The sequence below is a fragment of the Rhinoderma darwinii genome, chromosome 1, assembly GCF_050947455.1.
Source record: "Rhinoderma darwinii isolate aRhiDar2 chromosome 1, aRhiDar2.hap1, whole genome shotgun sequence".
Taxonomy (NCBI): domain Eukaryota; kingdom Metazoa; phylum Chordata; class Amphibia; order Anura; family Rhinodermatidae; genus Rhinoderma; species Rhinoderma darwinii.
In genome coordinates, this window is record NC_134687.1 from 233,580,109 (window position 1) to 233,595,268 (window position 15,160).

Below are 15,160 nucleotides of genomic sequence, written 5' to 3' on the forward strand. Positions count from 1 at the left end.
ACTATATACAAGGAGGGGGGCTGTGTGGCCCTATATACAAGGGGGGTTTCTGGGTGGCACTATATACAAGGGAGGGGGCTGTGTGGCATTAAATAAAAGGGGAGGGCATTGTGGCACTATATACAAGGGGAGGGTGTTGTGGCACTATATACAAGGGGAGGGCATTGTGGCACTATATACAAGGGGAGGGCAATGTGGCACTATATACAAGGGAGGGGGCTGTGTGGCACTATATATACAAGGGGCCGCTATGCGGCACTATATACAAGAGAGGGGGGCTGTGTGGCACTATCTACTAAGGGGGGCTGTGTGGCACTTAATATAAGAGGGAGGACTGTGGCGCTATCTACAGGGGGCTGTGATTAGCGCTAACTACAAGGGCTGTGTGTGGCGCTATCTACAGAGGGATGTGTAGCACTATATACAAGGGGGGTTCTGTGTGGCACTATATACAAGGGAGGGGGCTGTGTGGCACTATATACAAGGGAGGAGGGTTCTGTGTGGCACTATATACAAGGGAGGGGCTGTGTAGCACTATATACAAGGGAGGGGCTGTGTAGCACTATGTACAAGGAGAGGGGGCTGTGTGGCACTATATACAAGAAGAGGGGCTGTGTGGCACTATATACAAGGAGGGTTTCTTCGTGACACTATTTACAGGGGAAAGGCAGCTGTGTAGCACTATATACAAGGGATGGGGCTGTGTAGCACTATATACAAGGGATGGAGCTGTGTAGCACTATATACAAGGGAGGGGGATGTGTAGCACTATATACAAGGGAGGGGGCTGTGTAGCACTATATACAATGGATGGGGGCTGTGTGTCACTACATACAAGAGAGTGGGGCAGTGTGCCAATATACAGGTGTGGCATTGCTGTAAAGCACTATATATAAAGAGGGGGGCTGTGTGGCACTATATACAAGCAAGGGGGCTGGGTAGCACTATATACAAGGGGAAGGGGAATGTGTAGCACTATATACAAGGGGGGACGCTGTGTAGAACAATATACAAGGGAGGGGCTGTGTAGCACTATATACAAGGGAGGGGGCTTTGTGGCACTATATACATGGGGGAGTGCTGTGTGGCACTATATACAAGGGGGGCGCTGTGTAGCACTATATACAAGGGAGGGTTCTGTGTGGTACTATACACAAGGGAGGATGGTTCTGTGTGGCACTATATACAAGGGAGGGGGGCTGTGTGGCACTATATACAAGGGAGGGGGGCTGTGTGGCACTATATACAAGGAGCGGGGCTGTGTAGTACTATATACAAGAGGGGGTCTGTGTGGCACTATATACACGGGTGGGGGACTTTGTAGCACTATATACAAAGGGGGTTCTGTGTGGCACTATATACAAGAAAGGGGGGCTGTGTGGCACTATACACAAGGGGGGGTTCTGTGTGGCACTATATACATGGGAGGGGGGCTGTGTATCACTATATGCAAAGGGGGTTCTGTGTGGCACTATATACAAGAGAGGGGGCTGTGTGGCAATATACAAGTGGGGCATTGCTGTGTGGCACTATATACAAGAAGGTGGGCTGTGTGGCACTATATATAAGGGGGGAGCTGTGTGGCACTATATACAAGGGGGGTTCTGTGTGGCTCTATATACAAGGGAGGGGGGCTGTATGGCACTATATACACTGGGGGAATGCTGTGTAGCACTATATACAAGGGAGGGTTCTGTGTGGTACTATATACAAGGGAGAAGGGTTCTGTGTGGCACTATATACAAGAGAGGGGGCTGTGTGGCACTATATAAAAGGGGAGGGAATTGTGGCACTATATACAAGGGGAGGGTGTTGTGGCACTATATACAAGGGTAGGGCATTGTGGCACTATATACAAGGGTAGGGCATTGTGGCACTATATACAAGTGAGGGCGCTGTGTGTCACTATATATACAAGGGGGCCCTATGCGGCACTATATACAAGGGAGTGGAGCTGTGTGGCACTATCTACTAAGGGGGGCTGTGTGGCACTTAATATAAGGGGGAGGACTGTGGCGCTATCTACAGGAGGCTCTGATTAGTGCTATCTACAGGGGCTGTGTGTGGCGCTATCTACAGGGGGCTGTGTGTTGCGCTATCTACAGGGGGCTGTGTGTGGCGCTATCTACAGAGGGATGTGTAGCACTATATACAAGGGGGGTTCTGTGTGGCACTATATACAAGGGAGGGGGCTGTGTGGCACTGTATACAAGGAGGGGGCGCTGTGTAGCACTATATACAATGGAGGGTTGTGTGGCACTATATACAAGAAGAGGGGCTGTGTGGCACTATATGCAAGGAGGGTTTCTGTGTGACACTATTTACAAGGGAAAGACAACTGTGTAGCACTATATACAAGGGATGGGGCTGTGTAGCACTATATACAAGGGATGGAGCTGTGTAGCACTATATACAAGGGAGGGGGCTGTATAGCACTATATACAAGGGAGGGGGATGTGTAGCACTATATACAAGGGAGGGGGGCTCTGTAGCACTATATACAATGGAGGGGGCTGTGTGTCACTACATACAAGAGAGTGGGGGCTGTGTGCCAATATACAGGTGTGGCATTGCTGTATAGCACTATATACAAGCAAGGGGGCTGTGTAGCACTATATACAAGGGGAAGGAGAATGTGTAGCACTATATACAAGGGGGGACGCTGTGTAGAACAATATACAAGGGAGGGGGCTGTGTAGCACTATATACAAGGGAGGGGGCTTTGTGGCACTATATTCATGGGGGAGTGCTGTGTGGCACTATATACAAGGGGGGGCGCTGTGTAGCACTATATACAAGGGAGGTTTCTGTGTTGTACTATATACAAGGGAGGAGGGTTCTGTGTGGCACTATATACAAGGGAGGGGGGCAGTTTAGCACTATATACAAGGAGCGGGGCTGTGTAGCACTATATACAAAGGGGGTTCTGTGTGGCACTATATACAAGAGGGGGGGCTGGGTGGCAATATACAGGTGGGGCATTGCTGTGTGGCACTATATACAAGGGGGTGTTCTGTGTGGCACTATATATATGGGAGGGGGGCAGTGTAGCACTATATACAAAGGGGGTTCTGTGTGGCACTATATACAAGAAAGGGGTCTGTGTGGCACTATATACAAGGGGGGGTTCTGTGTGGCACTATATACATGGGAGGGGGGCTGTGTAGCACTATATACAAAGGGGGTTCTGTGTGGCACTATATACAAGAGAGGGGGGCTGTGCAGCAATATACAAGTGGGGCATTGCTGTGTGGCACTATATACAAGAAGGGGGCTGTGTGGCACTATATACAAGGGAGGGTTGTGTGGCACTATATACAAGGGAGGAGGGTTCTTTGTGGCACTATATAAAAGAGAGGGGGGCTGTGTGACACTATATACAAGGGGGGGGCTGTGTAGCACTATGTACAAGGTGGGGGACTGTGTGGCACTATATACAAGAAGAGGGGCTGTGTTGCACTATTTACAAGGGAAAGGTGGCTATGTAGCACTATATACAAGGGAGGGGGCTGTGTAGCACTATATACAAGGGAGGGCGGGCTGTGTAGCATTATATACAAGGGAGGGGGTTGTGTGTCACTACATACAAGGGAGTGGGGGCTGTGTGCCTATATACAAAGGGGGGGTTCTGTGTGGCACTATATACAAGAAAGGGGTCTGTGTGGCACTATATACAAGGGGGGGTTCTGTGTGGCACTATATACAAGAGGGGGGGCTGGGTGGCAATATACAGGTGGGGCATTGCTGTGTGGCACTATATACAAGGGGGTGTTCTGTGTGGCACTATATATATGGGAGGGGGGCAGTGTAGCACTATATACAAAGGGGGTTCTGTGTGGCACTATATACAAGAAAGGGGTCTGTGTGGCACTATATACAAGGGGGGGTTCTGTGTGGCACTATATACATGGGAGGGGGGCTGTGTAGCACTATATACAAAGGGGGTTCTGTGTGGCACTATATACAAGAGAGGGGGGCTGTGCAGCAATATACAAGTGGGGCATTGCTGTGTGGCACTATATGCAAGGGAGGGTTGTGTGGCACTATATACAAGGGAGGAGGGTTCTTTGTGGCACTATATAAAAGAGAGGGGGGCTGTGTGACACTATATACAAGGGGGGGGCTGTGTAGCACTATGTACAAGGTGGGGGACTGTGTGGCACTATATACAAGAAGAGGGGCTGTGTTGCACTATTTACAAGGGAAAGGTGGCTGTGTAGCACTATATACAAGGGAGGGGGCTGTGTAGCACTATATACAAGGGAGGGCGGGCTGTGTAGCATTATATACAAGGGAGGGGGTTGTGTGTCACTACATACAAGGGAGTGGGGGCTGTGTGCCTATATACAAAGGGGGTTCTGTGTGGCACTATATACAAGAAAGGGGTCTGTGTGGCACTATATACAAGGGGGGGTTCTGTGTGGCACTATATACAAGAAAGGGGTCTGTGTGGCACTATATACAAGAGGGGGTTCTGTGTGGCACTATATACAAGAGAGGGGGGCTGTGCAGCAATATACAAGTGGGGCATTGCTGTGTGGCACTATATACAAGAAGGGGGCTGTGTGGCACTATATACAAGGGAGGGTTGTGTGGCACTATATACAAGGGAGGAGGGTTCTTTGTGGCACTATATAAAAGAGAGGGGGGCTGTGTGACACTATATACAAGGGGGGGCTGTGTAGCACTATGTACAAGGAGGGGGACTGTGTGGCACTATATACAAGAAGAGGGGCTGTGTTGCACTATTTACAAGGGAAAGGTGGCTGTGTAGCACTATATACAAGGGAGGGGGCTGTGTAGCACTATATACAAGGGAGTGCGGGCTGTGTAGCATTATATACAAGGGAGGGGGTTGTGTGTCACTACATACAAGGGAGTGGGGGCTGTGTGCCAATATACAGGTGTGGCATTGCTGTGTAGCACTATATACAAGGAGGGCGCTGTGTGGCACTCTATACAAGCAAAGGGGGCTGTGTAGCACTATATACAAGGGGGAGCTGTGTGGCACTATATACAAGGGGGGGTTCTGTGTGGCACTATATACAAGGGAGGGGGCTGTGTAGCACTATATACAAGGGAGGGGGATGTGTAGCACTATATACAAGGGAGGGGGGCTGTGTGTCACTACATACAAAGGAGTGGGGGCTGTGTGCCAATATACAGGTGTGGCATTGCTGTGTAGCACTATATACAAGGGGGGCTGTGTGGCACTATATACAATCGAGGGCGGCTGTGTAGCACTATATACATGGGGGAGCTGTGTGGCACTATATACAAGGGAGGGGCGCTGTGTGGCAATATACAGGTGTGGCATTGCTGTGTGCCACTATATACAAGGTGGGTTGTGTGGCACTATATACAAGGGGAGGGCATTGTGGCACTATATACAAGGGAGGGGGCTGTGTGTCACTATATATACAAGGGAGGGGGGCTCTGTGGCACTATCTACTAAGGGGGGCTGTGTGGCACTATCTTTTAAGGTGGGGTTGTGTGGCACTATTTATAAGGGGGAGGTCTATTGGTAATGGTAATGCAAACAGAAGCTAAGGTTTTAGTTTGGTTTGCATTCATGCGTTCCCCTGACGCAGATGTGAACATGCCCCAATTCAGCATTTGGGGTCCCACTTTTAACCTTGCCCAGGGCCACTGTTTGTCTAAAACTGGCCCTGGCCATGCACAATGCCAAATAGTGGCTGGAGTGGTGTAATGCACGCCACCACTGGACTCTAAAGCAGTAGAAATGTATTCTCTGGAGGGATGAATCAGGTTTCACTACCGTGTTTCCCCGATAGTAAGACACCCCCGATTGTAAGACGTATCGGGGGTTTCAGGGGGGTCGGCTAATATAAGCCGTACCCCGAAAGTAAGACATATGTCTTACTTTCGGGGAAACACGGGGGTATTGCCGCCTCCTGCCCACTTCCGCGCCGCCCCCCTCTCCATACGTCACCGCGCCGTCCCCTGCACTTGTCAATGCCGCCTTAACGCCGAAGGACGGATATATCCGTCCTCAGCAGCTGCTAGTTCGCGCAGGAGGACGGATATATCCGTCCTGTGATGGCGCGGGTACTGAGACTGTACCCACGCGATCAGCGGCAGGAGCACGGCTGTTATACACAGCCTGGCTCCTGCTGCAACTGCCGGAATCGAAGCGCGCGCCGATTCCGGCAGTTTAACCCATTAAATGCCGCTGTCAATAGTGACAGCGGCATTTAATGTGTTTGACAGAGGGGGGAGCTCCCTCTGTCACCCGATCGGCGCCCCCGCAAACAAATCGCAGGTCGCCGTCGGGTTTCCATGACAGCCGGGGGTCTAACAAAGACCCCCAGGTCTGCCTTCAGCATCTGCCTGTTAGGCGATGCCGGAGGCATGACCTAATAGGTTGCCTGTCAGTTTTACACTGACAGGCAATAATGCTTCGGTATACTAAGGCCTCTTTCACACGACAGTGAAAAACGGCCATGTGATGGCCGTCCTTTTAACGGCTTTCACATGGCCGTTTTCAGAACAATGATGTTCTATGGGTGCATTCACACGGCCGTTTTTTTAACGGCCCGTGAATAATGGCCGTCAAAAAATAGGACATGTCCTATTTTTGGCCGTTTTAACGGCCTGACGGCCCCCATAGAAGTCAATGGATCCGTTTTTAACGGCTGTCAATACATGTAACAACCGTTAAAAACGGATCTGTTACATGGGGACTGGCAAGGGAACTACTAGTTCCCTTGCTGGCTATCGTTGGCATACTCACGTTTGCGGCGCTTCTTCAGGTGTGGTCACTCGTCTGTGGTCACTCGGGTTTGAAGGCGCCTCGATGACGTCACCGCCCCGTCGCACTGCCTTGCCAGATCCCGTGCAGACGAGTGACCACAAGTGAAGAAGAGGAGAGACGGCGCTGCTCTCGTGAGTATGTGGCACGATCTATAGGCAGGCTGGTGTGGCATCTACAGGGAGGCTGGTGTGGCATCTACAGGGAGGCTGGTGTGGCATCTACAGGCAGGCTGGTGTGGCATCTACAGGCAGGCTGGTGTGGCATCTACAGGGAGGCTGGTGTGGCATCATGTACAGGGAGGCTGGTGTGGCATTTACAGGGAGGCTGGTGTGGCATCTACAGGGAGGCTGGTGTGGCATCTACAGGGAGGCTGGTGTGGCATCTACAAGGAGGCTGGTGTGGCATCTACAAGGAGGCTGGTGTGGCATCTACAAGGAGGCTGGTGTGGCATCTACAGGGAGGCTGGTGTGGCATCTACAAGGAGGCTGGTGTAGCATCTACAGGGAGGCTGGTGTGGCACGATCTACAGGGAGGCGCGTGTGGCATCATCTACAGGGAGGCGTGTGGCATCATCTACAGGGAGGCGTGTGGCATCATCTACAGGGAGGCGTGTGGCATCATCTACAGGGAGGCGTGTGGCATCATCTACAGGGAGGCGTGTGGCATCTACAGGGAGGCGTGTGGCATCATCTACAGGGGGCGTGTGGCATCTACAGGGAGGCGTGTGGCATCATCTACAGGGAGGCGTGTGGCATCATCTACAGGGGGCATGTGGCATCTACAGGGAGGCGTGTGGCATCATCTACAGGGAGGCGTGTGGCATCATCTACAGGGGGCATGTGGCATCTACAGGGAGGCGTGTGGCATCATCTACAGGGGGCGTGTGGCATCTACAGGGAGGCGTGTGGCATCATATACAGGGAGGCTGGTGTGGCATCATCTACAGGGGGCGTGTGGCATCTACAGGGAGGCGTCTGGCATCATATACAGGGAGGCTGGTGTGGCATCATATACAGGGAGGCGTGTGGCATCATATACAGGGAGGTGTGTGGCATCATATACAGGGAGGCTGGTGTGGCATCATATACAGGGAGGCGTGTGGCATCATATACAGGGAGGCGTGTGGCATCATATACAGGGAGGTGTGTGACATCATATAAAGGGAGGCTGTGCGGCATCATATACAGGGAGGTGTGTGGCATCATATACAGGGAGGTGTGTGGCATCATATACAGGGAGGCTGTAAATATTGTCTAGGTGAACATGTGACCTTCCTTTGGTTGTTTTCAGGGGGCTGGGACAAAAAAAGCCTGACCAATGAAATTCATCAGTTTTTTTAACGGCCATGAAAAACTGATGCAAAATGGATGTCAAACGGCCATTAAAAACGGACAGATGGACTTGAAACGGATGAAAATTTAGAGACACACTGATGCAAAATGGCCATGAAAAACTGACAGTTGATCAGTTTTAAATGGACATTTTTTTTCACTGTCGTGTGAATAAGGCCTAAGTATACCAAAGCATTATATATGCGATCGGCACATCGCATAGTGAAGTCCCCTGGTGGGACTAAAAAAAAAAATGTAAAACAGTTAAATAAAGTTTGTGAAAAAAAAAAAAAAAAAAAATTCGACAATTTTTTTCCAATATAAGACATACCCCGAAAGTAAGACATAGTGGGGCTTTTGGGGATAAAAAGAAAGTAAGACACTGTCTTACTTTCGGGGAAACACGGTATTAGGCAATCTGACAGTTTAATCTGGGTTTAGCAGATGCCAATAGAATGTTTTTCAGGGTTTGGGCTAGGCTCATTTATTTCCATTGAAGGATAACTTTATTGCTACAGTATACAAATACAAAGACATTTTAGACAGTTGCTTGCTTCCAACCTTGTGGCCACAGTTTGGGGAAAGCCCTTATCAATTCTAGCATGACTGTGCCCCTCTGCATAAAGCAAGGTCCATAAAGACATAATTCGAAAAGTTTGGTGTAGTGGAACTCGAGTGGTCTGTACCAGGGTTGCCAACCGTCCGTAAATTTATGGACAGTCCGCAAAAATGGGTGTTTTTTTCTGCCGGACGCTACAGATGGGATTTTTCATCATTCTTACACTGTGCATGCGCTGAAATGTACATGCGCAGTTCTAAGGAAGAATACTTGACTACTGCGGAATCTGAAAATATGCAGGCCGCTGCCAAGTGAGGTCTCGGGAGTGGACCTATCCAGTCACCTGACCTGTCACCTGACCTCACGTCAGCATCATGAGATCAGGTGACTCAGGTCAGGTGACTGGACTGGTCCACTCCCAGGCCGTCACTGACCCCAGTCAGAAGTGAAACTTCTCCGCTGCGCCGCATGACCTCCTCGTCTCCTCTTACGGAAGCTGTGTGGGGTTATTTACAACGGGGGGGGGGGGGGGCTGTGTGGCACTATTTACAAGGGGGGAGCTGTTTGGCACTATTTACAAGGGGGGGAGCTGTGTGGCACTATTTACAAGGGGGGAGCTGTTTGGCACTATTTACAAGGGGGGGAGCTGTGTGGCACTATTTACAAGGGGGGAGCTGTGTGGCGCTATCTACAAAGGAGGGAGCTGTGTGGCGCTATCTACAAGGGGAGGAGCTGTGTGGTACTATTTACAAGGGGGGCTGTGTGGCGCTATCTACAAGGGGGGCTGTGTGGTGTTATCTACAAGGGGGCTGTGCGGCACTATTTACACAGGGCACAAAGGGGGCATGGTTACTGATGGGGCACTTTTATTGTGTCGTGCACTGAGGGATCATTATTACCATCTGGATTACAAGTTTGTTCAGATGGGGTATAGGTGTGGAGGATGCTGGAAAAGCTAGAAACCAACATGTCTGTGTGTCAAATTCTGCAGAGACGAGTCGTGGCTGGAATAAGTCGTCACAGTGGTCTGGGCCGGATGGAGAAAAAAAGAGAACGTGAAACGCGCGTCGAGGCGTTTCCTGGGGTGTTCCTATCTTTTCCAGTTCCATCTCTTTATTTTCTGTATCCATTATGACTAGGGTATGTACTAACTTCTGCCAGTATCATTTGTATGTTATTTATGTCTGGATTTTGGACTTATGTTTTAGTCTGCATTGTATATCCCTGACCAGGTATCCCTATCTAGGTACATCTACTCGAATATTGAGGGGTTATTTCCCAATATGTTATACCCAGCTAGACATCCTATGTCATTGAACGGCAAGCGTTAATGCTCTGGTCCATTTGTGATATATACTTCACTTGGTTATGGATATGTTATAACTGGTATTATCCATTTTCCTTGTCTCCTTTGGTTCAGGCATTTTTCTTCATCTATTTTATACTGGATACTGTATAGGCATTTTTTCTGTGTCTCACATCTTGTTCTCTCGTTTTAAATGTATTTGCTATATATTGTATGTTTCTACTATTATAGTCAAATTTATATTACTATTTGGCCTTGGGTTTGAGGAACACCTGGAGAACACCTTCTGCCTGAATGTGTAGCTCCAAGTGTAGTGAAAGAGCATCAATGACCTGTGCCTGTTTTTCATAATTTTGACTGTGTCCCTTAAGGCCCTTTGGCCAATTATCAGGCAAATGAGCATTCACAGAATGCTCGTTCCCGATAATTGCCCTGTGTAAACAGGGCAACGATTAGCCAATAAACAAGCAAACGCTTTAACCCCTTCCCGCCGGATCACGTATATATACGTCATTAAAATCGGTGGCTTACCGCATTTTCACGTAAATATACGTCATGGAGATGAAGCTGGCTCAGGAGCTGAGCCAGCGACATCACCACCGGGTGACAGCTGTATGTTACAGCTGGCACCCTAAGGTATCGGCCAGGACCGGAGCTAGCCTCCGATCGGACCGATTAACCCCTCACATGCTGCGTTCAATAGAGATCGCAGCATGTGAGGAGTTTATAGCCACCGGCACCCCAGCAACGTGATCGCTGGGTTGCCGGTGGCTGCAAAGGCGATCGGAGGGCTAATGCTTACCTCCCGATCAGCCTGTAACGGAATCCTCTTATGCCCCGTCGTCGGCGGGGCCCAGGAGGCTTCCGGTAACATCGGCAAGATGGCGCCGGCTCAGCTTCCGGCTCAGAAGCTGAGCCGGCGTCATCAGCAGTGGGTGTCCGCTGTATGTTACAGCGGACACCCCGATCTATCGCCAGGAACCGGAGCTAGCTCCGATTCCTGGCATTAACCCCTTCGATGCAGCGATCCATTGTGATCGCTGCATCCTAGAGGTTTGTAGAAAATCGGCAGCCTTGCCATGCGATGGCAAGGCTGGCGACTGCTACCATGGCAACAGGAGCCCTAACAATGGACTCCTGTCTGCCATTACGTAAGCTGATTAGGCCCCGCCCAGAGGCGGAGCCTGATCGGCTTGCTGTCAGTGAACAACTGACAGTTCCAATACATTGCACTACATAGGTAGTGCAATGTATTAGAACATCAAACAAATAGTTGGACATTCAAGTCCCCTAGTGGGACTAAAGAAAAGTGTAAAAAAAAGTGTAAAAAAAGTAAAAATAAAAGTTGGAAAACATACAATAAAAGTTTCAAATAATAACACAAAACACAATCGCCCTTTTTCCCTTATAAGTCATTTATTATTGAAAAAAATAATAAAGCCATACATATTTGGTATCGCTGCGACCGTAACGACCTGAACTATAAAATTATTATGTTATTTATCCAGCGCAGTGAACGCCGTAAAAAAAAACCTCAAAAACACTGCCATAATTACTGTTTTTTTGGTCACTGTCTTCCAAAAATTGAAATAAAAAGTGATCAAAAAGTCGCATGTATCCAAAAATGGTACCGATAAAATCTATACCTCACCTCGCAAAAAAAAACAAGCCCTCACACAGCTCCATCGATGAGAAAATGTAAAAGTTATGGCTCTCACAACTTGGCGACAGAAAAAATACATTCTCTTTCCAAAAGTAATTTTATTGTGCAAAAAGTTATAAAAAAGTTCTATAAATTTGGTATCGCCGGAATCGTACTGACCCGCAGAATAAAGGTAACATGTAGTTTATAACGTACGGTGAACGGTGTATATAAAAAAAAAAGTGGCACAAGCTAGGCATGACATTTGACACTGAATTGGCATATCTAGGGAAACTATTTAATTTGTACCTTCCGCAGCGCAATCATTTATGGAAAAGATACGTGGGGTGAAAATGCTCACTACACCTCTTAATAAATGCCTTGAGGGGTGCAGTTTCCAAAATGGGGTCACTTCTCAGGGGTTTCTTTTATTATTTCACATCAAAGCCTCTGCAATTGTGAACCAATACTTTATAAGTCGCCAAATTAGGCCTCAATTTTACATGGTACTCTTTCACTCCTGAGCCCTGTCGAATGTCCAGGCAAAAGATTAGGGCCACATGTAGGGTGATTCTAAAACAGGGAAACACCGCATAATAATTGAGAGCTGTCTTGTTATGGTGGCACAAGCTGGGCACCACATATTGGCGTATCTAAGGAAAAATTCCCATTTTCATTCTCCCACATCGTGTGCACACGAATTTCTGCAAAACACCTGTGGGGTTAACATGCTCACTACACCCCTAGGTGAATACCTTGAGGGTGTTGTTTCCAAAATGGGGTCACTTCTGGGGGGGATCCACTGTTTTGGTCCCACATGGACTTTGCAAATGCAACATAGCGACCAGAAACCAAATGCAGCAAAATCTGTACACCAAAAGCAAATGGCGCTCCTTCCCTTCTGAGCCCTGCCGTGTGCCCAAACAGCATTTTACGACCACGTGTGGGGTATTGCCGTACTCCAGAGAAGTTGCTTTACAAGCGTTGGGGTTCTTTTTTTCCTTTATTTGTTGAGAAAATTAAAAATTTGGAGCTAAAGCTACGTCTTATTGAAGAAAAAGGATTTTTTTTATTTTCACTGCCCAATTCTAATAAAATCTATGAAACACCTGTGGGGGCAAAATGCTCACTACACCCCTAGATGGATTCCTCAAGGGGTGTAGTTTTCTCAATGGAGTCACTTTTTTGGTGTTTTCACTGTTTTGGTCCCTCAGGGGCTTTGCAAATGCGACATGGCCGCCGCAAACCATTCCTGCTAAATTTGAGCTCCAAAAGCCAAATGGCGCTCTTTCCCTTCTAAGCTCCGCCGTGTGTCCAAACATCCGTTTATTACCACATGTGAGGTATTGTTTTACTCGGGAGAAATTGCTTTACAAATGTTGTGGTGCTTTTTCTCCTTTAGTCCTCGTGGAAATTAGAAAAAATTAGCTAAACCTACATAATCTTTGAAAGAATGACGATTTTTATTTTCACGGCCTACTTCCAATAATTTCTGCAAAAAACCTGCGGGGTCAAAATGCTCACTATACCCCTAGATAATTTCCTCAAGGGGTGTAGTTTCCAAAATGGGGTCACTTTTGGTGGATTTCCACTGTTTTGGCACCGAAAGAGCCCTTGAAACCTGACATGGAGCCTAAAATATTTTCTAATAAAAAGGAGGCCCAAAATCCACTGGGTGCTCCTTTGCTTCTGAGGCCGGTGCTTCAGTCCATTACCACACTAGGGCCACATGTGGGATATTTCTAAAAACTGCAGAATCTGGGCAATAAATATTGAGTTGCGTTTCTCTGGTAAAAACTTCTGTGTTACAAAAAAAATAGAATAAAAATGAATTTCTGCAAAAAAAAATGAAATTTGAAAATTTCACCTCTACGTTGCTTTAATTCCTGTGAAACGTTTAAAGGGTTAAGAAACTTTCTAAATGCTGTTTTGAATACTTTGAGGGGTGAAGATTTTAAAATGGGGTGACTTTTTGGCGGTTTCTAATATATAAGGCCCTAAAAGCCGCTTCACAACTGAACTGGCCCCTGTAAAAATAGCCTTTTGAAATTTTCTTGAAAATGTGAGAAATTGCTGCTAAAGTTCTAAGCCTTGTGATGTCATAGAACAATAAAAGGATGTTCAAAAAACGATGCCAATCTAAAGTAGACATATGGGGGATGTTAATTAGCAACAATTTTGTGTGGTATAACTGCCTGTCTTACAAGCAGATACATTTACATTTAGAAAAATGCAAATTTTTGCAATTTTTCACCAAATTTTGGTGTTTTTCACTGGTAAATATTGAATTTATCGACCACATTTTTCCACTATCATAAAGTCCAATGTGTCACGAGAAAACAATCTCAGAATCACTTTGATAGGTAAAAGCGTTCCGGAGTTATTACCACATAAAGTGAAATATGTCAGATTTGAAAAAATGGGTCTGGTCCTGAAGGCCAAAATGAGCTTGGTCCTGAAGGGGTTAAATAACAAAACTGTTATCGTTGTCGGCTGCACATCTTGGTGCGACAACAGGGAGATGCGTTGCTGACATGATAGAAATGTTTGGGTGCGAGTGATCAGAGTAACGAGCGCTCGTCCCCATTATAGCTCCTTGTGAAAGGAGCAAACGAGCGCCAATCAACGAGCTCTCTCTTTGATCGGCACTCGTTTACATGCCCCACATCGGGCCGTGTAATATTAGCCTTATGTAAATCTAAACACTACAACATGTAATTATATCATAGAAAACGACATACTTGAAGGTTTTTGCACCTTACTGTGAGCAAGGCCTAACACGAAATATTGGGATTCCCTAATGCATACTAGTGCATGCAAGCATTGGATCCTATATCTAACTATATATCTATAACCAACTAATCTATACTGTATAGATTAGTTGAAATTATGTGTTAACTCCAAATTTAATCCAAATTATTATTTTTTATTTAGCAGCAATTCCTCAGCTATATCATGAGGTTATAGACAATGCCCAAAAAATCCAACATCAAACACATATCTATATGATCATGACAGGATCAAGAGAATTCTCCTCTTAGTCTACTGTAGTACTAGTAGTACTCAATTAGGGGATGATTCGTAAGCTTCATAGTTGCTGGACATACCTAAACTGGCATTAGACATATCATCGTCCAAACCTGGCAGGATCGGCTGTCACTCTTATGCATATGGGGCTACCAAACTCTACCCTGATGGTAGATGTTGGGGGAGGGAGAGAGATTGGGCATTTAAACAGCTGTAAACAGCTATCTCATATATGGACAGCCTAAAAGGGTTGTCCAGGTTTAAAAAAATGTCTGCTTTCTTCCAAAAACAATGCCATACCTGTCCACAGGCTATTTGTTCCATAGGCTGTTTCTGGAAGAAAGCAGCCACTTTTTATTATCCTCGACAACCCCTTTAAGAATCATGCTGAGGTCAATCTTTTGGAGAAAGTAAGAAATATCAGAGTAAAATGGATCACTAACCTATATACATGAAATAACTGTTGACCAAACACTCGTTCATCTGACTAGTTCTCCTGAATTCACCATAAGGGTATGTG